This window comes from Triturus cristatus, chromosome 1_1 (assembly GCF_964204655.1).
Source record: "Triturus cristatus chromosome 1_1, aTriCri1.1, whole genome shotgun sequence".
NCBI classification, from domain to species: Eukaryota; Metazoa; Chordata; class Amphibia; order Caudata; family Salamandridae; genus Triturus; species Triturus cristatus.
The window spans coordinates 801,713,293-801,738,588 of NC_140579.1; the positions used below are offsets into that span (position 1 = coordinate 801,713,293).

A 25,296-nucleotide genomic window follows, 5' to 3' on the forward strand; every position below is an offset into this window, starting at 1 on the left:
TGTGACAAGCAGGGACCCTCTCCTCTAGTCAGGGTAAGGGGTTACACTCTTAAAATAACCCCCGCTCACCCTCTAGGTAGCTTGGCGCAAGCAGACAAGACTTATTTCAGAGACGTTATAGGTTAAGCATTTGTGACCACATACAGCAACTCAGTGACAACCCCACAAATGGACTCCACACTGGGATTATCAAAAATAAGTATTTTATATCAGGCTCAGCACAAGACCAAATAACGATAAAAAGGCCCACAGTACTATTAGCAATTAATGGTTCTTTTTTACAGCATACTTTAAAAGTTCTGTGCGCTTCGTTCTTCTTGGTTCGGCCCGTACGGGGATGAACTGGCCTACAGAAGGAGTCTATAAGCGCTGCGGACGCTCCGCTGCGAAGCATACACCCTACGGTGCGAAACGTACACAGTACCTTAGCTTCGGAGAGTGTGTCACGGACGCTGCGGTGAAGGCAATGCGTTGTACGCTGCGATGTCCTCCTTTCGCGGTGCGAGCTTACAGCTCATTGGGGCCCTGAGTCACTTGAGGGGACGGGACGTTGTACGGTGCTTTGCTGTTCGTTGTGGTGTACGAGCCGTACTGTGGGAGCGGCTTTCAGTCTTTGGCTGCAGTGCGGGGCGTACGTACGGTGAGTACTCCCGCCCCCCCCTTCGATATGAGCGGCAGCCTTAAACTTCAGCGGCAGGGTGCGGGTCGCACCAACCAAGATGGCTCGATGAAACGCAGCGTTGTACGCGGCGATGTCAGCCAGTCACGGTGCGATCGACGGGTCGTAGGACGCGTTGTTCGAGGCGGACCGGTGGGGTACGGTGCGTTGCTGGATACGATTTGGCGGTACGAAGCGTACACAGCTCCCGGCCTCGGCAAATGCTAAAAACAGCGTTTCTAGCAGCGGATTGCGAGGCGGAAGAAGTCCACTGGTCCTGGGACTTCGGTCAGGGTGCAAGCTCACTCACAAGCCCTTGGAGATCTTTTGAGCACAAGTTGAACAAAGTCTTTTTGTAGTTTTTCTCCTCTCCTTCGGCAGCAAGGTAACCACTGCAGGCCAGTCCCCCAGGTCAGGGACAGTACTCCTCCTTACAGCTTTCCCGGTTCCTTCTCCTCTGGCAGAGGTTCTTCTTGTCGAGCAGGATCTAGTTTCTTGGGAGCAGGGTCCCAATACTTATAGTGCAATACTTTTGTTCTTGCAGGCCAGGGGGTCTTTGCCCAGTTCAACCCAGTTCTGGAGTACTTTGTTTACCGGACTCTGGCTTCTCCTTTCAGTGTGCAGGGCAGAGAAATCAGATGCTCCCCAGCCCTATTCAGAGTGCAGGTGTACTCCTCCCACCCATCTATATGTAATCTCTCTATTCACTACCTGGCTGCCCAGCCTGTCTCCTGGAATTCCCCAGCCCTGTCACTCACAGAAACCAGACAGCAGATACACATCATAGCCGAGGCGGGCTGAAAAGGTTAGGCAAGCAAATACCAGCTTCCTAAAAGTGGTATTTGCAAACACAGAATATTAAAATAAACTTTACTAAAAGATGTATTTTATTATTCTGAGTTCAGGCATACTAAACTCGAATTTCTACCATGTTCCCTGGGTCTGTTAGGATCATAGAATGTAAAAATTCTAACAGCCCATTCTGGCCTATGGAGAACAGGTAGCCTTGCAATAGTTGTGAGAAGTTGGCCTCATATATGATGTCCACTAGTTCTAGTGGGCACCCTGTATCAGTCCAAACAACCCTTATGGCGATTGGTTGTAAAGTCAACCTTGTAGACCAGCTATCCTAGTGGTAGCATGGACAAAGCAGTCTTAGGCTAAAACTTCAGAGGGCATGTGAAGCCAGCTGTTTTACCAGAACAATCCTTTGAACAACAAATGAAAGGACACCACACAAGATATATATCAAATATATATGTTTTTATTCTAAACACGATACCTCTGTTCTCTTTATGAGGGCAGAGGTCAAAGCACAATACAGGAAGCTTAAATAACACACTTTAAGTTGCACATATACAGTCGCGCCCTAGGGGCGGAAGAAACCATATACTAGAAAAGTGGTATAAGTACCACCACAGAAATGCAGAGTAGGCCTAGGGCCTAGGGAATCGCTGGGGCTACACTAAACGACCTATAGTTAAGAAGTGGGAGGCCCACGGGAGGCGTGTGCAGTGTCTAAACTCACACGCGGGTTCTCATAGGAATACAATGGGAACGAAGAAGTCAGATTTAAATAGATCCAGGACACTTGCGGTCAAGCTAGGAAAGAAACCTCTTATACTAGGACACTAGGATAGTCACTACCCACGGGAGCACCGGAGTGCTCGTGTTACCTCACCCAGGGAAGCCGGGTGCATAGGTGCCAAAGCGTGTCGGGTTTCGTCGTCGTTTCCTATGGAGAGTTGCAAAGAAGTGCTGCAGGCGACCAGGAGCAAAGTGTCCGGATGGATCCAAGGGTGGATCGGAGTAGTGGAGGACCTGAAAGCAGAGGGGACAGAGTCTGGGTCACTAGCCAGTGACCAGGAACGAACCAGGCGTCACAGAGTGCTTCAGGTGAAGAAATGGGAACTTGTCTCCGCAGCCACGTGGTCCAGGAGGTGCTGATGAAGATCAGGAGCCGGACTCGAGCTGTCCCACGACAGATCTGGAGGCCGGCGGTGTCGGTACCTGGATGGGAGCCAACAAGCCTTGGCCAACGCAATCCACGCAGGATGTGAAGATTCGTGTCAGAACAGACCAGCGAGGTCTGTGGGGCTTCTCCTTTGCAGGGAAGCAGGAGCAAGTCGGGAGCAACTAGACCAGCAGTAGCAAGAAAAAGGATCGTCTTCAGAGGGCTCACCAGCCAACGGGCTAGCAACCGGGAAGATGCGTCGAGTAGGAAACTGCAGAAGGGCCCCACGCAGTACTCGTGGAGTATGGAGGGCTGGGCTTCGGTGCAGTGGGTGCTCGGGTTAGGGGTATCTCAGTCCCCAATGCACAGCCTCAAGGATACCTCAGGAGCAGCGCGGGTCAGCAGGTCGCAAGATGGCCAGGGCGTCTGGTCCCACGTTTTTCGTGTCCACCACGGGTCTCTGCTTGGCTGTGGATGTGGATAAAGGTCGGGGAAGTCTGGAAGTCCAGTTCCTGTGAAGCAGAGTCGTTGGGATCCTTCAGGAGCGTCGACAAAGCAAACTGGCAGTTAGCTGGTTGGTGCCTGTTTGCACAGGGTGGTCACTCCTTGACCACAAGGGAGATTCTTCAGTCTTCTGGTTGTAGAATATCGAAGGTCCAAGAGTTTTGTATCAGAGTGTCGGTCCAGGATAATCTAAAGTCTCTAGACTCCGCTCCTAGCTTTATACTAAACTAAGGGGCTGGATTACCTGCTAAGTCCCTCCTATGGGTGGGACCAGGGAGGGGGGTGGTTACACCCCCTTCCCTTTGTCCAGTTTCGCGCCAGAGCGGGGCTGGAGTGCCCCAGCAACTGGTTTGAACCGGGCTATGCATGGAGCACCTTGTGCGCCCCAGGAAGTGTCTCGTTTCATTCAACCCACCCTGCCCCAATACACTAAAGGATGTCTGGGGATGTGCTGGCACCTCCCCGGACAGGAAACCTATTGTCCAGGCCTCCCTTGCTGGAAGGGCTCCCAGCTGCAGGAGGTCAGACTTGTGTCGGTGGCAGCAGCATCCATTTTGTGATACTGAGGTTCGAGTTAGCTTTCACCGGGTACAGTAGCTACTACATGTCTTCTCCCTCTAGAAGGGTGGAATGCTACCCCCGTCACCAGAATTGGCGAGGGGTTAGTATTCCAAAGCGTATGACACCTTACACGACATGTTTTGATAAAGCCAAACCAAAGTTAGCATTTAACCGCGAGGATTATAATGCACTTAAGAGTATATGGTAGGCGATATCATAGAACCGCTATAAGGACATGGTTCCGAAAGCTGCAGATAGGCTCAGCTCATGCTTGAGCACCATCTCACATAATACCAAGCACTCTGCCTCCAGGATTGTCAAGGCCTACCATAGGAGTGTCTGATAGGTAGCTATGTGTCTATATATAGGTTTAGATATAGGTATACTATATCTAAGCAAGGGGTGATTACACCATCTTGCCCCAGCTGAGTGATCAGCCAGTGGTGTCAATTTAAGATGGCCAGCCAGGGGTGGCATAATACATGCTGCAGCCCCTGGTAGGCCTTGGGTGCACCTATGCCCTGAGTACCTATGGTACACTATACAGGGACTGACAAGGGTGACCCAATATCCAATCTGGCATGTACCTAAAGTACATGGTATCAATTTAGAGAGAGAACAGCTGGGCTGTGGGTCTGATTAGCAGGCCCACAGCCACACTAAAGTCGAAAAACCAGTGGAGCAAAAGCAAGAAGTGGGGGTGAACATAGGCAGCAGACCCTACTCTCCTACACAAGTGAAAAAATGAAAATGGCTGTAATTCACTATTAGGACATGCCACACACATCAGGGCTTGTCCTACCTTATGCTTACAATGCACCCTGCCCTTGGGCCTACCATAGGGGTGACTAATATGAAGTTAAGGGAAGGTTTAGGGACTGGCAAGTGGGTGCACTTGTCCAGTCAGCATGACAGTACCAGACCGCACGCAGGTTCTGCAATGGCAGACCTTAGACACATTTTACCAGGCCGCTTCTGTGGGTGGCACAACCAGTGCTGCAAGCTCACCAGGAGCATTTGTATTTACAAGCCCTGGGCACTACTGGGGTCTGACAGTAAACCAAATAAGCCAATCATGGAATCCAACCAACATATACATTTCATACAGGGAGCACTTGCACTGTGGCACTGGTTGGCAGTGGCACAGTGCTCTGAGCAGCTAACACCAGCAGAACACATGAGGCACAGCAACAAAAAGTGGAAGGGAGACTCACGCCAAGGTGCCAGGTCTAACAAGAAGACTCACAATATTTAAATATTATTCAGCCCCACCTACTCTTAGGTGTTTGCTGTGCATGGGCAATGTTGATGACAGTATCTTTAGGGGTAGCGTGTGATGTATCACCTCAGTGACTTGCCTGAAACTGAGATTTGTGTTATTGTAGGTCACGGTGCTCTTCAGTTTTAAATCGGTTTTCTTAAAGTTCATTCCTCTTCCTGGCCTCACTTTTTGTTACTCTTTTCTATGTTTAGCCCACCCACACCTCTTCAATACTTTTGATTGACCGTATGCCAGCAGCAGTTTAAAAAAAAAAAAGGTAACTTTTTTTTTAAATGTGTCACTGGAAAATTAAAACTGTGGCAGAACTTTTGAACACTGTTCGAATCCTGCTTAGGGTCTTCGAAGGAGCTCTTTAACAAAAATCAGTGTATTGCATTGTCCACCCTCCTATCTTGGAGTTAGCAGATAGGCCAATGAGATGGTTTCACAGTAATAGCAGACAGTGTGTTCTTCAAGAGGCCTTGTGTGAAAACTGGCATGTTAAAAACAAAACAAAAAAACAAAAAAAAAACAAAAAAAACGATAGCCAGGTTTTGTATCTTCTGAAAATACTATACGCAAATAAATGTTAAACGTTGCTATTGTTGGTCACAAGCAAGATGTTTGAATTCATGTGAAATACACTTTTTTTTTCCTCAATTGCAATAGCAACTACAGCAATATTAATTGTGCGTGCTATACCTTGTGACCCCATCGTATTTGCCCTACTATCAAAGTGTCCCTTGGTGATAATACTGCCCTGACCAACAAGTGGTTTGGCTGTCAAAAATTCATGTTCAAAATCCTAGAGGTCCCCAAGACTCACGATGCAAAACAGTAGATTTCTGAAACAGTCTTTAATTTTGTCATAAACTGCAATATTGTGGAATAAGATAGTAACACAAGTGCCATCCCCTGTAATTTCTCAGGGCTTATTATAGCATTAATACAAGTTCTCCTAATACCTACTTTGATAATATCGAGAACGGTGACAATAGAAATCGCCAAAAAACATACCAGTCAAATTAGATGGAATACGTCTAATTTGAAAATGCTTCTGGACAGCGAGATTCCAGTGACCAGAGAAAGTTAAGTATACACATATCAGTATATAGAGTTCATATAGTTATATTCATTACATGGCTGTTTTAGAAGAATTTTTCTGAAGAATGAAACCTAAGTTGTGTGTCTTTATCTACATCACTGTTCCAGAAGAAATAAAGAGGGAGGCTTGTTACTGAAAATATAGATTTGGGATATGAGGCTTCTTCTCCGCCAAGGTGTTTCTGAGCTTTGTTTAGAAAAAAAATCACATTTACGAATCCGGTGAATGGTTGTAAAATAATATTTACAGCTTTAAAATATTAAAACTGTTCCCCAAGACCCTAATTTCAGAATCTTAGACCATAGATATGGTCTGCTTATTGAATGTTTCTTTCGGTTTCTTTAACAGCGTTTTCTATTGCTGGACTCTGAGTTTAAGGTTGGAAGATGACCATTATTATGTTGTCATTTTACGAATTTAAATATAATCCAAGTGTGCTGACTGTAGTGCATGCGTGGCGTTGGTTCTGAGGAGCGTCCCACTGCACCCCTGGATCTAAGTTTGGCCTTAAAAGAGGTAGGTCTCAGATATTGCAAAAAGAAGGTGGCCTACTTTATAGACATCCAATTTACTTTCATGCGTGACCATGTTAAACATTTAGTCTGAAGAAAGTGAGTGGGTAGTTTTAGAAAACGCTAAACTACTTCTGACGTTTATTCTTTAATGTTGAGACTATAAAGTTCACTAACTAGCAAACAAATTATTTTCCTATAAAACGTTGCGAGTTTTGCAGAATGCTTGTGATTATTTTCCTCTTTTATTTCAGGTGGTTACTGAGATAGCTTTGGATTTTGTTGGTAAACCCGTTGGATCTATCATTGCAAGGTTCCATCTAATCTTCTTCGCCCTTGGACAACATGATACTGAAACCAATTACCTGGAAGGTATTACAGTTCCTTGTTCTAATTGTTTCTGCATGTATTAATGAGGCCCATACGAAGTGGCGGTATATACGTAGTAGGCAGAATGTCACACTAACAGTGTCATTTTTGTTGCTGCTATGTATGAATTGAGTTGCCGGGAAGAACATGCGGTGATCTTTACTCGAAAATGGATCTTGAATGTGGATTAATGATGTCTACATTTTCCATATCTTCTAGCAGAAGCAATGGATGGTCAGTGATTATTGGTTCCACTTATGATGTTCCAAAAAATCCCATTGATTCTGAAGGAGCAAAATAAGCTCCCATTACTGGTTATGTGGGTGGTATTTTAAAGTTTAAATGTCAAGTTTAGCATACTCAATAGTTTGTATAAATAAAAAGCAAAAAAAAAAAAAAAAGCCACTTAATTACAGCAATTTAACTATTTTCACATCGCCGCTCATACATTTGTTAATATTAAAAACATTGAATAATTATTTTAAAAAAATGTTACTGGCAGCATTGCTCGAGGGTTATCTGAAGTTAAAACACAATTCATAGGAGCTTCAAGCTCAAATAGAATTTAAGTAAAACAGTAGATGTAAATATAACACAGTCTCCGTAGTTATTTAGGACTAAATAAAAGGACAATAACCAGCGTTTAACCTTTACCACAATTTCACCAAACCGTTTTTATTTTCTGGTTCTTTTGCTTTCTCCAAGGACCTAAAACTGAAATCCAATAAGTAAGACGTTTGTTCTACTAACTATAAACTCTCTGAGGTGTTTCTAATTTGGGATACTTATAAATGTCGCAAACAAGTATTCATGTAGTTGGACTTTAAGCAATGTTGTGCTACTCTGGAACCAAGTCTTTTTTTTCCTCGTTTTCTCGAATACCTATGTTTGAGTTTTGATACATTATTTAAAAGTCTGTTGGCACCATTTTATTTACTGAGTATGTTTAATTGGTTCTGCAATCCCACTTTGGTTCCAATAAGGGTCTCCCTGGATAAAAGTACATTAACATAATACTCACTTTTTTGGGTTCTGCTCCCCAGGCTCTTGAGGTGCAGAAGAAGCTCATAAAGAAATATCCAAAAATATTTTTCAGAGGTGCCCAAATGGACTCCTGCTTCACTCCATTGTCAATATGTATCCAAGACAACAGTGTGACTTGTTGGTCTAATTGCACCTGAACCCATGTAAAATTGTGCAGCTGACTAATGATAAATGGCAAGCCTCTAGGGATTCCTGGCGCCTTAAGTATGCACCATCAAAACCTCCACTCAACTGCAGCACAGGCCTCGCTGATTTCGATGAAGCTGGCATAAACATTACCCTTGCGTGTAACTGTCAACTTCCAGGTCACATATAACAGAGCAAATGCATAGATCCAGGGTGCTCGTTCCTAGCTTAAAGCCACCTTGCTTTACGGAATTAGTCATTGTCAGTACAAAGGCAACAGAGGTTCAATAGCAGTTGCATAAAAATATAATTCTCAAACCCAATTTATCTTTCAGCTTTTTAAATTGTGGAAAAAAAATTGAATTTCGAAGATTTGGTGAGCCACTTATTAAATGGTAGAGACAGAAACACAGCCACCTACCAATATGTGTTTCGTCTAAGGGATTTCTTCAAGGGCTGAAATTGTACAGTGCATAATTAGTTGTTTTGGTATTTACGAATTATTTCAACTATTTAGGATTATGATTTTTATAATAGTGCCACATACTTTTGCTATAATAGAAAGAAAAAGGTGTCCAAAGCTTGAGAAGAGAAAATGAGAGTAAAAGGATAGGAGTAGAAAGACTTGAGTCCAGACCCAATTTACCAACATTTCGCAAGAAAGTGTGAAGTTCCTAAAAATCTTATTTCTTTTCTCCCAAAAGATGGGACAAAGTGCTAAAATTAATTATTTCTGTTCAAAAAGAACAGATGGATGCATCCAAAAGCCAATGTGTGAAAAAGCGAAACAAGCACTGTTTGAAAGATCTGCTGATCAGCGTTTGTTATAATTACCTAATAGACACTTTTAATTACGTTGTTGTTGAGGTCGTAGTTCTGGAGGGAAGAACGGAGTTTGAAATAAAGGTATCTCGTATGGTAGGTGAACCATATATGTATGTTATGTGTTAAGTTGTTGTATGCCATAGGAGAAATATTTTCTTGCTAAGTTGTGATGTAGGTATGCCAGGAATAGAAGCAACCGGCCACTGTCCTTCTAGGGTGAATGATAGTATGACTGTGAGGATATACTGTAATTATGATAGAATGAGGGTATATATATATATTGTTTTTTAAATATATATATATATATATTTTTTTTTTTGCAAGTAAAAAACAGAACTTAACCTCTTCAGTGCCCATGACGAGATAGTCTCGTCATGGAGCACGGTCGCGCTGTGCCCATGACGAGACTATCTCGTCATGAACCCCACCCACTAATAAAACGCCCGGCACAGGAGGGGGAAAGGGCGTGGCACAGAAGGGGTTAAAGACGGGAAAAGAAGTCATTAATGCAATAAGTCCGATCAATAGCAGGCATGGAGGTACATCACTGGACAATGGGTATTGCAGAAGGTTGCTCAAGAAAAAACATACATTCACATCGACAGTGGCATTCAAGCAAATACATAATTCAAAACCCTCTAGAATTCCAATCTCAGATATAAGGTGGGAAAGCATTTCTTACGGGCCAGAGCTGGACCTCGCATGAGACAGTGCGAGGGCTTCCTCTTCTACATCAAGATCCAACTTGTAGTATTTCAACCATGGAGACCAAATTTTCCGATATTTACGCGGGCAGCCCCTAGCTTTGTAAACCACTTTCTCCACAGTCATGTAGAGATCCATATTGGACTTCCACTCTGTAAGAGTAGGAAGGTGTTGTGCTCTCCAATACTTGGCTATGTCCCGTTTAGCCACCACTAACCCAAGATTGGCCAGTAAGAGCACATAGCGTGGCCGGTCAATATCCGTGGGAATTCCTAAAAGTAAGAATTTCACATCCAGCCCCATGTTTGCCCTGAGTATCTTGTTCAATTCTCCCATGATTGTGTGCCAGTAAGGCTGAATGTGACTGCATTCCCAGAGAGTGTGGATGTACGTGCCATGCTCCGCACGGCATCTGAGGCATGCAGGGTCCTCTACCCTCCCCATCCTGTGTAGTCGTTCCCTATCGAAGTAGACCCTGTGAAGGATCTTGTATTGTATAAGGCGCAATCTTAATTTGATCATAACCTCGCGTGGGTGTATGAGGGCCGCTTCCCAGTCTATAGAATGAGGGTATGGTTAACCAACTAAGATTAACAATTATGTGCAATATGTTGGTGGGAACAGGAATCAGACAGTTGTAATAGTATTCATTTGGGGAACAAGAATTCATAATTCGGGTGTAGACTGTGATAAGCCGGATCAGCAGGTGAAACCTTCAAAATGTATAGATTTGTGGACGAAATTTAATAAAAATTTTGAAAAAAGACTATGGTTAGCAAAGTCTAGAGTATGCCATATTGTTAGGTATAAAGATGTTGTTGGCTGCCCAAATGTTAACGGGTTAGTGTGCTATTTATCATTAATACTTGTATAAAAGATATCTATAATAGGTAACAAAGCTTATATAACCAAAAAGACGTACCACTTTCTGTATATTCACAGTCCATGGTAGGTGCTGAGCCCAGACAAGAATCAGGTATGCAAACTGTAAGAAAATGCTTCTTTTTGTATAGTCGCCTCCAAAGTTTTGGACTGATGCTGCTGGATTTTCGACTCTGAGAGTGCATGGAGGCATGCAAACCAGCCTCAGTTCCTGCGCCCTGACCTTAATCTGTGTATGGTTTATTGGCTTGTGCCAATTGGCATTAGCTAACTTGCTGTAAGTCCCTAGTGTATGGTACAGAGAGCATGCAAGTTAGAGTGGTCATCAGGAGGGAGGGAACCTGGTAGCCCATTGGCCACAAACCGCATCCTACACTGAGGGCATTTTCTGATGATAAAAATGTCACCCCTGGCACCCAGAAATTCTATCTTGATGGACTGGAGAAGAAGACCAAAGGACTGCCCTACTACACTAAGTAACCGGCAAAAAGACTGCACCTCATGAACCTGGTGGCTAGTAAAGGAGAAGAGACTGTGTCTTGCTTGTGGATAAGTAGTTTCCGGCGCCCAGCAAAAGCAAGAGACTCTAAGGGTTAGTTGGCAGACCTACTGTTCGCAGAATAGGACCACAACAGCAGAAGAAGCCTGCAGGGCGAGTTGGTAGCCCAAATCTGACTGCTGTGCAGCACCGAGGACCAGGGCTCAATGCTGAAAGTTGCCCAAGTATTTGCTGAACCTGGGAGACTCGTCGGAGTGTAGCTTGGTTGCTCAGAAGGCAAGTTATTGTCCAAAGCAACTGTTAGCTCAGCAGTGACTGGAGTTCAACTCCTGTGGCCAGGATCGCCTCACCAAGCCCGTGGACCGAGACGTAGCCGCAGGAAGACCCCTGTCGACTCATTGCATCTGTGAGCATCTTCAGCATCCTGTATCTCTTGCATCAGGACCGCTTCCATAGGAACCTGTAGCAAAGGATAAAAGTGCCTGGAACTGACTGAAGACTGCTTCTCCTGCCGAGATAATTGTGTCTGTGGGCCTTACTGGCCTCCTTTTGAGTGGCTCTCTGCCAGAGCTGTTTGCCTAAAGTAACAGAAAATAACCACATTGACACTTTCCTAAGTTTTTCTTGCAAAAGTGTCTGTGTTAAATTTGTTGAATTTTCTAAATGCTTATTCTTGGTGAAGTGAAAAAGTGCATATTTACTATACCTTGTGAAACCTGTATCTCCAGAAACCTAGAGTGGATCTTTTTCATTTTGGTGTCTAAAAATACATAACGATGCAATCTATTTTTATAAATTTGTTTTGTTTTTCTGGTGTTTTCCATGTATTTTTTACTTTAATTGTTTTGTGCTGTTTAAATGCTTAACACTTGTTTCTTTGTGTAAGGCTCAATGCTCAGAGCCACAGCTAGCTCACTGCTCAGAGCCACAGCTACCTAGGATTGAGCTAAAGGTTTCACAAACGAAACCTACTGGTCCTAAAGGGGTTGGTTAGTGAATTGCACAGTGGTCGTACAACCACACTATTTAATACACCCCATTTCCTCTCATTAACCTAAGAGAAAATGTACTCCTTGCTTGGAATACATGGTGATTTAGTGCATGCATTAAAACAATTGGATATGCACTGCAGTAAGATATTAACAAGAAGATGGAGCGGGGGTAAAATAAACGAGAAAGAGGTATTATGATTAAAAAAGGAAGGAGTTGATTCAAATATGGAGTTCGCTGGTACTGACCTTGCAAAGATTCACAGTTTGTGTGGAAAGTTGATGAGGTGCCATGAAAGGAGAACAGTCAAGTAGTGTGTTAATCAGATGTAGCCTTACTGGAAGGGGAAGATTTAAATGGGTGAGTGAAAAATCAAGCATCATATTGGAACGGTGTAGGCATATTTATAAAGAATTCCTCAGCTTGCATTAGTGATTGAGGGTCCCGAGAAGTCCGAAGGTTAAGAACCCCTGGGTTAGAAAGGTATGCAATTGGATCAGATCTAGCATCCTTTTATATGTTATCTTGCCTAGGAGGTTAGTGAAAAGCCAGGGAACAATATTGTGAAAAATTGGGTTATTGGCTGAGGGGGATGAAACTCTACTCAAACAACAATCACAATCCTTGTCAAGGTGAACCACAAAGAGTTGCTGAATTAACCTTTGCTTAACCCTGTAGTAACTTGGCACAAAAGCAGTCAGGCTTAACTTGGAGGGAACGAGTAAAGAATTTATGCAGCACTTAAACAGTAATAAAGTGAAAACATGTCACAGAAAAATCCCACACCAATCTAGAAAATTAGAGTAATCTTTAATAAATAAAATGACACCAAAATGACAAAAGTCCAATCAGTAGAACCAAAGATGGGTATTTTCAAACAATTTTAGAAAAATAGTGCTTAGAAGCAAATGGCGCCAAATACGTTAATCTGGTTGTACTGGACCGGGACAAAGTCACAAGTTCAGACCAACCACGATGGAGTCCAGGCCGGACACAGGACTAGGCTTGCCCTGCTGAGATAGTACCTTATGTCCTTGGAGTCGAGATGCAAATTCAGATTTCTGCGTCACGCTGGATCGGTGTTTTTGAAGCTGCTGATCAGGAACTGTGAGGCTGGCATCTAGTTGTGATGAGCTGCACTGCGTTAGGTTGATGAAGCCACTGGTCTAGTGCTGTGTTGCGAAGACTTGTCGAGATGCGTTGTGCTGGGTCTATGGTGGTGAACCCACCGACCAGGGGCTGCAACCCGAGGTCCTACGTCGAGGTGTGGCACCGGTTCCGATGAAGCCAACGGCCTGGAGCTGGCAATGCAAGGACTTGCGTTTGGCTGCGTTGCGCTGCGTCCGTTCTGATGAAGCCGCCGTTCTAGAGCCTATTTTGTCGCTGTAGCTTGGAAAAGGAGTCCAGTCGACTGAGTCTTGGGGACGCTCTGGTAGTCCTGGGTTTAAGCTGCAAGACGGGCCTCGGGTAGCAGTGCAATCCTCAGCAGCTGAGCAATCCTCCTTCTTGTAGAGTCTACAGGTCCAGGAGTGTTCTGAAGAGTGAGTCTAAGAGTCCAATATTTTTACCTGGTGCCAGCTTTGAAGTGGGAGAAACCTCTAGGCTCCCCACGCCACCACACACATATGTTTCTGGAATTTCCTTTCTTCCCCTTCCCAGGCCCAAAGGTGTCTGGGGTGACAAAAGGCTAGTGTGAAGTTCTTTGTGAGTGCTGGAGGAAGCCCCTATTGAAGTGCAAGTGTGATGCGTAACAACTCCTCCTATTCTGTCGGGGCCCATCCTGCCAACACCTAGTCCCCCCTTTGTGACACTGTCTGGGAGGAATACACAAAGGCCTAGCAGGGCCACTGTCCCCACGGGCCTCCATGATGGGCCCAGGGGGGCACATGTGGTGCCCCCGCAAACATCCATGCCCTGTGTGCCAGGCTTAAAAAAACCTAAAGAGACTGCAGGGCAGGTTGATTAAGCATGAGGGCCTGCTCTGCACTCACTAGAAAGTACGTTTGCCAAAGTGGTGGTGGGGAGGGGGGTTGTTGCTAAGAAGGAGAATAGAGAATGCACATATGGTTAACAGCCTGCTCGCCATTCACCAGCCCAGTGGGATCTTTAGATAGGATAGCTGGCCCTCCACCTGGAGGGCGGTAACAGAGCAGAGCCCAGTGTCTCCACTGATGTCGGAGGGCAGTGTCTCTCGCCTATCTTTCAAATGAAACCTCTAGTCACTTTTTTGGAGCTCGAAATCCCTCCAGTATTATGGCAAGCTGAGCACTGTAACCGTTCACTGCAATATTCTGCTGAAGCCTTTTCTTCATAGCAAAAAGCTCTGACCAGGATGAACCTGTAAATCTTAGTCTCCAAGATTAGCCATTTCCTTAGAGTCTGCACATGGTCCTGATTCTCTAGATGTCCAAAAATCATTGTGTTCGAATTTTTGCTAGAGCTAGAAAACTTCCTCCGGATGACTGATAAGGTTCCTAGACTTCAGGGTGAGGCTCCTTTTGTACTAGGTCTCACTCCAGTCAGGGATCCAATAAGGTCCTTTCTGTGCTGGGCTGCTAGTTCTTCAAGACAAGAGTCAGCCCTGCCTCTCTCTTAGGCTAACAGGAGACCACCCAACTGACCCTTCAAGAGCTATTCCACTCCCTAGGTACAAGTGGAGAGCAGTCACACCTCTCTTCTTTTCAGATCAAGGCAGAGCTTTTTTTTCTTATTCTTTGCCAGGTCCATTTATGTTTTGAGGGGTGGCTTGAGAGAACATAACATAATAAAATACAGTAATATAATTGCTACTTGCTAGTGATTGGTGACGACTCTTTTCGAATCTACCCAGTTATTCATAATTTCCTGCAAGCTTTTGCATAGTACTCTGCTGTCGGTTTTTTCAAGATGGCGGACCATTTGTCTGTGTCCAGAGCACCATAACTCCACCCAGAGGATGCTTTATTGCAATGATGATCCACCCTTTCAAAACCTTCCTTTACTGGTTCTAGAAACAGGATGGTTGTGAGGGATTCAGTTTCAAAAGCCTTCCTCACATCAGGCTTTTTTGTTGTTGTTGCGTAAATACATTAAAAGTGTGAGGCCCCAGTCCTGTTTTCTTATGACTATATCTGTGTCCTTGTCAACTCCTTTCAAGAATGTCCCAGGGCAAGTGGTCAGTGATTGTACCTCCCAGTTTTTCAACGCAAGGCCTATTGACTCTGAGCAGAGAGGAATTTCGCTCCTAATCAAAGCCTAATCGCTGTCATGAGGATGAGGCCCGTAGAAATTAATTACTGCTTAAACATGCATACAGTACAAAAAGATTGTAAGAAAAAGTCACCTTTTATTGTTGCATTATATCCTTTCTTAATTCTAGATTGGTGCTGATGAACCTTATTCTTTTTGGAACCTTGTTTTTTAGGTCTCGCTGAACACCGCGCATGCGCTGGCTCGGAGAGACATTTTGTATGTGTGTTTTTTAAGTGCTGCTGGCTGGCAGCCGCCATGCGCTAGGCCAGCCAGCAGCACTCAGGAACGCCTTTAGCGCGTCATCGCGATCACTTTCGCTTAAACAGCGATCGTGATCGCGATCACTTTCGTGTGGCTGCGCACGCACACAACTCCCGCTTCTCCCCTACCACATATCGCGCCTCGAGGCCGCATGTTTAAAGCGTTTTCAGTATTGCATACAAGCCATAGTTGCTGCTTATTTATCTTACGCAACTACCAAACATTGACAAACCAATAGTCTTGACTTGTTCGAGGTATCATGTTACTTGTTAAAATTTGTTTCCTGTCTCGGCTCATGTTTGGATGTTCGCATTTCCTGCTAGTGTCATGTGTGTTCAGCTTTGGTGCCCGCCTGTGCCTCCCCCCCCCACCATTCGCCTGTCGCATCTTGCCACGTTAAAGCCCTCCTCCCCCCGACCATGCTTTAACCAAGTAAGCATTATTTGTCTTTCATTTAATCAAAACCATTTAATCACAACTTTACAGTGGTCCGCACCCGAGAGCAACATCTAAAGTGGGTTCACCGTTTACTGGCATCCTCTCACGGCCTCCAAAATGCTGGTGACCTTTTTTTTTGGCTCCTTCTGCTCACCTCTCATCCCCTTCCCCGACCCTGCCGCACGTGCCCACACCTCTCCACATCACGCTACACTCCTTCACACGCTGCCCCTTCTCTCCCCTCTTTTCCTGATGCTGTTGCTTCCACCGCTCTTGCCCACACCTCTTCCTCTTCACATCACGCTACTCTCCTTCACACGCTGCCCCTTCTCTCCCTCTTTTCCTGATGTTGTTGCTTCCACCCCATCACGAATTCTCTCTACCGTGCTTTTCTCCATGCAGCCCCTACCCCCGCCCAGCTATTATCCCCTGCCTCAGTGTTCCGAGCCCTACTGCTCACCCCCGTCCCTGGCTCTGTAGACACCACTCTTGAATGACTTGCTTTGTGTCATCCGCTTTTCTCTGTTGTATGACAAGCACGCGCAGCTCCCGCCCAACCCGCGCAGGGATGCCGGCTGCATGGACCAGTAATTCCTCCCCAGCAAAGTTCCCTTCCACTTAGGGAGCACTTCACCCCCGCTGACAGCTCTATGTAGGAAATAAACCCTCAGGCGATGTGATCCCTTTTATTACGATGGGTCTCTTTTATAAAACTAGGAACTTTTTTTTTTACATCAATCGGAGTTTACCCGAATATCGATTCACTGTAAGCAAATGTGCAAATGTACATATATAGTTCCCTGCATCATATTTTATCCTGCTTCTTGGCGCTACCAGTGTTACCGAGATAGAAGGGAGTTGACAAACTGATTAGCCCAAGATCACACATTGCGAGGATGCAGATACGTTGAAAATACAATTCAGCTCGTCGCTTTCCACCGCCGTCTTCGCACTCTTCACCACCAGGTGATATCAGATGCTAATATCAACTGGACAGCACTTTTCTTATCGATATTGCAAGGGTGAAGGCGAAGTCACGCACAATTGAAGGTGGTGTACAGAGCAGTGGCATATTTTGCATACCACCCGCGGATTTTCCCATCAAGCGTTTTAACCTACTACACTATCTGAACACTTCTCTTTTGCGACGCCCCACAAATATAAAGTGTTTTCATGATTTACATTTTTCATTTCTTTTTCAGTAATTTCATTTTTAATGATTTACATTTAAAAATAATCAGATTAGATGTAAGAATATTGATGCCACTGACAGATGAGGTGGCGAACTGAATGGTGGAGAAATGGCATAATTTGGACAGAAGGGAGAGAACCAGGTAGATATGGCTTGAATATTAGGGAGGGGGTATACGAATTTAAGAAAATCCTGCAGGTGATAAATACGTTAGATGCAGGCGACATAGGGTTGTTGGGGGGGGGAGCCTTTCAGCATTTCTTGCCTCAGGCAGGGCACAGACCGCCATGGTGCGCCATCCGGATTCCTTCTGCCCGCATTGCTAATAGTTCTAAACCAGAGAGCAGCTCGCGCCTTTTTACCCCTATCCACCTTTTTTGAAACACGGAATAAGAATAGGTGATGCTTCTGGCACCCGATACACTATGAGAAAATAAAAACGAATAGTGCTACATGTCTTTTGACGTTTCGTAGCACTGTAAAATTTAAATACATGCATGAGCACACTTCGTTTTACTGACTTTGAAGTATAAATGCAGATCTCTGCAGACGAGAGGAAGTTCAAACTGGTAAACCGATATAGTACTCCCAGCAACGCTCATCACACCAAGCTCTCAAGGTGCCTTGAGTGAGGGGTGGTGGGAGCACTCCCAGTTCATGCTTGCTTTTGTAGTTATGCATTTGTAGATGACGTAGAACTGCAAGTCCCACAATGCACGAAGAAACACACGACTGAAGAAGAGTTAGCTTCCCCCTGGTGTCGCTGATATTTGCGGTTACTATTCATGTTAACTGGTAAGGTGGCACAGAGGGTTAATGCACCTGCTACAACAGCTGAAGGCAACAGGCTCAGAACTCACCTAACACTTCTCCTTCTGAGACTCGTACATGAAGAGAACCATTAAGTATAACCTGGCAGCACGCCTCCTTACAGACTCTGTGGACACAACACTTCAATGCCCATCCCTGAGAATCACACAAGTGTAATAGAGGCAGTGGCGTAGCTTCCATTGGTGCAGCAGGTGCAGTGACACCGCACCCAGAGGCCTGAGGGGGCTGTCAACACCAATTGTTGCTTTTTAGGTCGAGGGACCGTCCGGTCTGCCGAAGGCAGAACCGGAAGTCCGGAGATCTTATGTTTCTTAGAGTGGCTATTTAGCCCGCCTCTCTTTTTGCCTCTCCTCCATTGGCTGGCTTCCTAAACGGAGGCCAGCCATTGGAGGAGAGAGCCGTCCCTCCAAATAGGCTCCGTCTTTTTCAGATTCGGGGGCATGTTCCGTACTGTTCTTTCCACTTTTTAGCCACGCCCTTTTTAGAACAGCAGGAACACGCCCCCGAATCCGAAAAACACCGCTGCCTTTCTCCGAGGCATTTCTGCCTCACCTCGGAGAAAGGCGGCGGCGTTTTCTCCCCACAGAATGCCGACCCCAGCACTCCCGGTTCTTCCAAGCTCTGATAAGCCCCGGGCTTCAGAATGCCGACCCCAGCACTCCCGGTTCTTCCAAGCTCAAGCAGGAACACGCCCCCGAAGCCGAAAAACGCCGCTGCCTTTCTCCGAGGCATTTCTGCTTCACCTCGGAGAAAGGCAGTGGTGTGCTTGTTATTTAATGCACACACAATGACGCGCATCTACCCCGACCGAGGATCGAACCTTGGACCCCTCGATTCGTACTACAACAGAACCAACCACTCGACCGAGCCAGCGCCTCTCCTCACCTGCCCCTTGATGTCTCTCCCTCCGGGCGCCCGCTACCTCGTCATTCCCGTCAACAGGCGCCTCATCCAAGTTACCGTAACTCCTTTTGCCAAAGAGGTGATGTAATCTGTAGTTCACTAGTTATAATCGTTCTAATATACCTCGGTGCGTTATGAACTGGCATCTAGTAGATGCAGGCAAACGAGAAAGCATAAGTGCAAAACTTTTTTTCTCTGTCTACTTTCACGGCTGACAGGTAGTCGTTTATTAGCCTATTTGTTAGAACCTTGATGTTTCACTTCAGCAACTCCGTCATTTACTTGTCTCGATGAAACTCCAGACGCGTACTTCCGGTCTGTCTTTCATTTTTTGTTTGCAAAGCACTGTAGTCTGTCTTCTGTGTCTGGGTGTAATGTAATTAGTCCCTCTTTCGTTTCTCTTTGGCGCTGCATTCTTACCAAGATGGCGACCCCCTTGGCGGTAAATTCAGGTAAGTGCTGATTGAGGGGGTTACCCCCGGCAAGTGTGAAAGGGGCGTGTGAACCAAGGGGCATGAATTAATTAAGCCACTCTATGGTCCCGTGTCTCTCCCCATACACACGACTCAGGCTCCCAACCCAGTTCCCTACATCCATACCTTAACTGCACGCACTGCTAAACGCCCCTTCCTGACATCGCTAGAGCAGTACGGGCATATTGTTTCGATGGACGATCATTGCTGCTCTGTGTCTATACGTTCTTAGTGTCAATGGAATATCAAATTAAACAACGCATATTAAAAGGCAGTTCTGACTTTTATACATCTGTATTAATGATCTTGCTTGATTACACTAGGACACTGGCCGTGATTTTATTATTTATTCTTTCTGGGGTCTATAATACACTGTGCTGGGAGTATCGATGTGATGGGGGTGAGCGGTACATTATTGCTGACCATAATGAGTGTGTGTTGCACGTTGGTTTTTCGCATTATTTATACAGATGGTGTTTTTAATCTTTGCCATTGGTTGTATATAGGAATGTGTGTGTTTGTGTGCCTCTTGCTGACCTGCCCGTACCTTAATTTGGATTGCGCAGTAGTTCTCTGCTGCCCTTTATGTCACTACTCGAAGCAGCTGACAGTGCTCATGAACTCTCTGCAGCATGATTTTTACGCAAAGGCCCGTTCAGTCTGTATAGTTGCTTCTCATTCCGACAGACAAGGCTATGCTCACTTCCCATGCATGGTCGCGACTGGTTAAGAGTTTAGTTGCCTTTTCAACGAACATCCCACGGTTGGTTCTTAAGTGCACGACTCTGCCATACAGGTTTTTCCCTGTACGGAACTGTGAACATCTGCGTCAAGTACACACACCTCCCTCCATGCGATCCGAACTATCGATGCCCTTTGACTTTAATTTTACAAGAGAGTGTAACAATGTGACATAATTAAGGAAGGATTCTTCTCCTCCTGACATTATAATGTAATCCTTTGAACCACTCCTCACCCTTTCTTACCCTGCTAGGGCATAGTTTCCTAGAAGAGGAGACAATTTTAACTTCGTAAGGGGTGTAGGCAAGTTACCATGCCCCTGTGTCAACTGTCGTCAGGTCCCAATCTACCATCCTCTGTCCTAATCTTCTAGCGCATGTCGGGCACATCATAATGTTGGCTCCCCAGTGGACACCTTTTATGGTTCTCTTTAATCAGTAAGCATGGTTGCCCACGTCCCCAAGTCCTCTCTTGCTTTTCATCCCTGCGGACATGTTTCATTTGTGTTTCTTAAGCTATTGCCCATTTGGAAACCTCTGAGCCAGTCAACATTTCTTGGGGTTCCGCCCCCAACCATTTTATAGTTTGTAGGTGGCTCTATGTGTGGGTGGCTCTGTCTGTGTGTGGGTAACTCTGTGTGTAGGTGGCTCGATTTGTGTGTGGGTTGCTCTATGTGAATAGCTCTGTGTAGGTGGCTCTGTGTGGGTGGCTCTGTGAGTGTGGGTGGCTTTGTGTGTGTGGCTCTGTGTGTGGGTGCAAATGCAATAGGTCTCGCATTTGAGAGAGATTAAGCTATTGACATTGTAAATAACAATGCCGTTTCTTTAAATGTTTTAAAAACTAAAACATAAACAAAAATAATGTCATGAGCAATGCCAATAGCACTAACTTTAACAATGCCGAGACCATTACATTGTAAATGCGCAGCAAAAAGTTTCCGTCGTGAAGATCTGTATAAGATGGAGACTGACAAAAAATTCACACCGTGGCGTAATCACAACATTACTGCACAAGAGAGAAAAGCCCTCAATCGCTTAAAACAAGATAAGAGCATTGTTATTAGGGAGGCGGATAAGGGCGGTAATGTTGTGATTATGAACCACGATGACTACATGAATGAGATCCACCGCCAGGTCAGCAATGAGTCCTGTTATAAGAGGGTTGTTGGTAACCCGATTGAGAAGTTAACTATCATGATCAACATCAAATTGAATGAATGGAAGGATGTGATGCTACTTACAGAAGACGAATTCCGATACCTTAGAGTGGACTGTCCCAACTTTCCATGCATATACATCCTTCCTAAAATACACAAACCCAATGCCTTCCCACCTGGGCGTCCAATTATCTCGGGGGTAGGTTCACCCACTGAGAGGATTTCTGAATTTGTGGACCTGAGATTGCAAAAATATGTTGTAAACCTCCCGTCATACATCAGGGACAGTAAGGACATACTGGTTAAATTTAAGGATTTTGAATGGTCGGAAGAATTACTTTTTGTAACTTTTGATGTAGAAAGCCTCTACACGTGTATCCGCAAGGATCTTGGGCTTTCGGCCATCCAGTCCTTTTTGGACAAAGAGAATGCTGACCAGTTTTCCTTCAATGAGATGATCATGGAGATGATTGACATTATTCTATGTAACAACTTTTTCCTCTTTGACAGATGTTTGTTCCAACAAACTCTTGGTACTGCGATGGGTTCCAGGTTTGCTCCCTCTTATGCCTGCCTTTTTATGGGGTGGTTTGAGAGGGAGCATGCCTGGGGCAGAGGTGCCTCCCCCTGGACTGATCACATTGTCTTTTGGGGGAGGTACATCGATGATGTTATCTGTCTCTGGTCTGGTTCAGTGGAAGAGTTGAATGAGTACTTTACGTACCTGAACAATAATCAATATAATGTCAAATTTACAATGGCTTTTGGGAAAGACAGTATCAACTTCTTGGACATTAAATTCTTTATAAAAGAAGGGAAAATACACAGCACCCTTCACAGGAAAGACACAGCCTGTAACGGGATCCTTCATGCGAATAGTGCCCATGCTCGATCTGTTGTTAACAACATCCCCTATGGGGAAATGATTAGAATCCGTAGGAATTGTAGCGATGATGACACTTTCCTCAATAACATCTCAGAGTCCAGTACTAGATTCTTACAGAGGGGGTACACGAGAGAAGTTGTGGATAAAGCCATTGAAAAAGTAAAATGTCGGACTAGAGAAGACACCTTGCAACCATCTCATAAAAAGAAAAAACCTGATGCTAATCCAGTTAGGTTTATTACACAGTATAATGCCAATAGTCCGAAGGTCTTTAACATCTTAAAGAAGAACTGGAGTGTACTTGGAGAGGTTCCATCACTTAAGAGTTGTCTCACTGATTTTCCATCTGTTACATACAGAAGAGGCAGATCACTGCGCAACTTCCTATGTCCCAGTTACGTTACCACTCCAAGGGAAACGTGGTTGTCAGTCAAACCAAAAGGTTTTTTCACCTGTGGAACATGTAACATGTGTCCACATGGAAGGAATAAAATCTTTAATTTCTGCTATAATACCTGCGTTAAGTATGATATATTGCACTTTATTAATTGCAATACTACTCATGTTGTTTACATAATAGGATGTAATTGTGACATCATTTATGTTGGAAGTACAATCCGCCCATTAAAAGTCCGAATACAGGAACATCGTAGGGCCATTGTAAATAAAGATCGGAGATATCCCTTGAGTGAACACTATAGACTTGCACATGGAAATAGTGATGATTTCTGGTTCCATGGAATAGATCATGTCCCTATCACCAACAGAGGGGGGAATAGGGAACTCCTGGTGAGACAAAAGGAGGCAAAGTGGATACGCAGCAAAAAGTTTCCGTCGGGGCTTACCTGCAGTCCTCCAGCCAGGTCGCGATCTTCACATTGGGTACGTGCCCTTTGGAGAGAAAGAGCTGGGCATTAGTGACAGGACACGCATCAGGGGGGCCGAGAGGGTGGATGGAAACAAACCGACCTGCTTCGGCGGACAGGCCCGCCTGCTCCCGCGGGTGCAGCGAGGCGGCGGGCGGGTCTTCGGAGGCCTGCCAGGAGTCTCTGCTCTGCGCCCAGGCCTGCCTCTTGTTCGTGGCCCCAATCCGGCAGCCGGGCCCCGGCGCCACCACCTCCGCCGCCTCCTCCATGGGGACCTCTCTGGCTGAGGTGGACAGGAAACCTGCGGGATAAACAAGCGAGCCCCGCTTCAGTCGCAGGCAGCAGCCAGAGGCGGAAGTCACTCCCCGAGCCCTGAACATTCTGAGGAGTTCATGTCTTTAACACACAGTGCCGGCTGCGACCAGGAGGCGTTATATAAACAGCGCTCCTCGGGTAGGAAGCGCGCATACACGCATGGCAGTCACAGGTTGCACTCCACAAAGTTTCTGTTTCGGCCACGAAGAAGCTCACCTTGGACGTACAGGGTAAGAGACCCCCCCAGTCCCATTGTAAACTTTATGCATGGGCTTTTACTTTGTACCCCTCAGTTTCAGCAGCCTGCTGCCATGATCTGGTTACATAATTAACCACGCTCCTCGCGACCTGTCACAGACGTAATGCATCATTTCCTGGCACTGCAATGGTGGCTCAGCTTTACAGTGCACTCAAATGAATTGCGCTGCCTCCGGAAGCGGCAGCAATGGTATTTAGGGATACAAAAATTATAAAAAAATAATGAGCAATACCAATAGCTCTACCTGTAATATTGCCGAGACCATTGTAAATGCTTGTTATTTATATTGCCGACAGCATCCAGACGGCCCATGTCCTTTCTAGCGCCCATGTCACACTGGCTACGCTACTGAGTATTGGGGAATGAGGCCTTTTGTGAGGGTTACTGTTACAGCCTCCATTATAATGTGCTCGAAATTTTTCTTAATGTAAGATCTCGAAAATAAACACACTGATCCCAGGCTGGACATAGATTTATGCAGGGGATTCCGCAAAGGCACGAAAAAGAAATCTTGTATGAACTTCTTTCAGCTTAAGGATTTGACAGGACATTTGAATTTTGGCCAAACTAAGTAATTCCAGACTTTTCATTGTATGTTTACCTATTCGAAGCCTTACTCGGGTGAGTGACACCATAACCCCAATGCTTGTTTCTCCTAGACTGAAAGTAGCTGCCCCGTTCACGGACCCTCGGGGCACTCCGGTCGCCAGGCCCTAGATAAAGCCCCCGGGCACCCCCAGCACATGCTGCAGGCACTGTTCGCTTCACCTATGCAGAGCTGGACTGTGTCCCTCTGTCTCCTGCCAACCGGCTCCTGAGCCACCACGTCATTTCCTGAAGAGGAGCCGCTAACATGGCTGAACCTGGCAGCCAGGAGCAACGGAGCCACCGGCGCTAGGGAGGACGCCCCATGAGAAGAGGAGGGCAGCCGGCACTTTAGAGTACTGTAGAGCGCTGCAGCCTCAAGAAGCACCCCACGTGTGACCCTGGCCACTGGGGCGCACCTGCTGCCCTGTCTGAGGACCTGCTGGGGGGGGGGGGGAATGACTTATTCAGAGGCAGCAGGTGTGGGGGGAGCTGGAGCAGCTTCTCAGAGCACATCATTAGCACTGCTGGAGATGAGGGGTCCCCTTCCTGGGTAGCTCCGCAGCGTGCAGCATCTGTGGGATATTGAGCCGAGGAAAACAAACTAACAAAAAAAACAAGCATTGGCATAGCCAATAGGTCTCGCCTTTGGGACCTTATAAGTGTTTAACCATGCAACAGTTAATGTTGTTGCACCAAGGATATTGTGCTGCAGAACTAAATACTTATAAGGTCCCAAAAGGCGAGACCTATTGGCTATGCCAATGCTTTTTTGTTATTATTTTAAAAATTATTTCTTTGTTTATTTTTTTTTTAAATAAAGGGAAAAGTCAGGAGTGGAGTCGTTTTAGATTTGAGATTTCTCCTTTGACTTTACAGTTTGAGTTTCAGCTGTAAGAAATTAGTTCCTGTCTCATGGATTGGGCTGAGGCTGATTTTTAAAAGTTGTATGTTGAGGATAGTTAAAAGCTATCGATTCCAGAATACTTTTCAATAGGCTTAAGTAAAGGAAGATACTACCTAGTGTTTTCTTGGTATAGACAGCATCTTTCATGACTTTGAATTTGCATTTCAAGCAGATGGAGTCCATGATCACTCTAAGGTTTTTTATCTTATTTTTAGGTTGAGCCTAGAGTCGGCGTGCATGAATAGAAGCCCGGCCCA

General features: G+C 45.4%; 1 protein-coding gene across 1 annotated transcript in view; it reads left to right on the top strand.

Annotated features, from left to right (window-relative positions):
• The window catches only part of KANSL1 (KAT8 regulatory NSL complex subunit 1), a 1,694,895-nt gene that overhangs the window by 38,070 nt on the left and 1,631,529 nt on the right, over window positions 1-25,296 (top strand). Inside the window, exon 2 of the mRNA XM_085650272.1 lies at window positions 6,810-6,927. The gene's annotated coding sequence lies outside the window, so the exon portion shown is untranslated. The remainder of the gene's footprint in view (window positions 1-6,809; window positions 6,928-25,296) is intronic.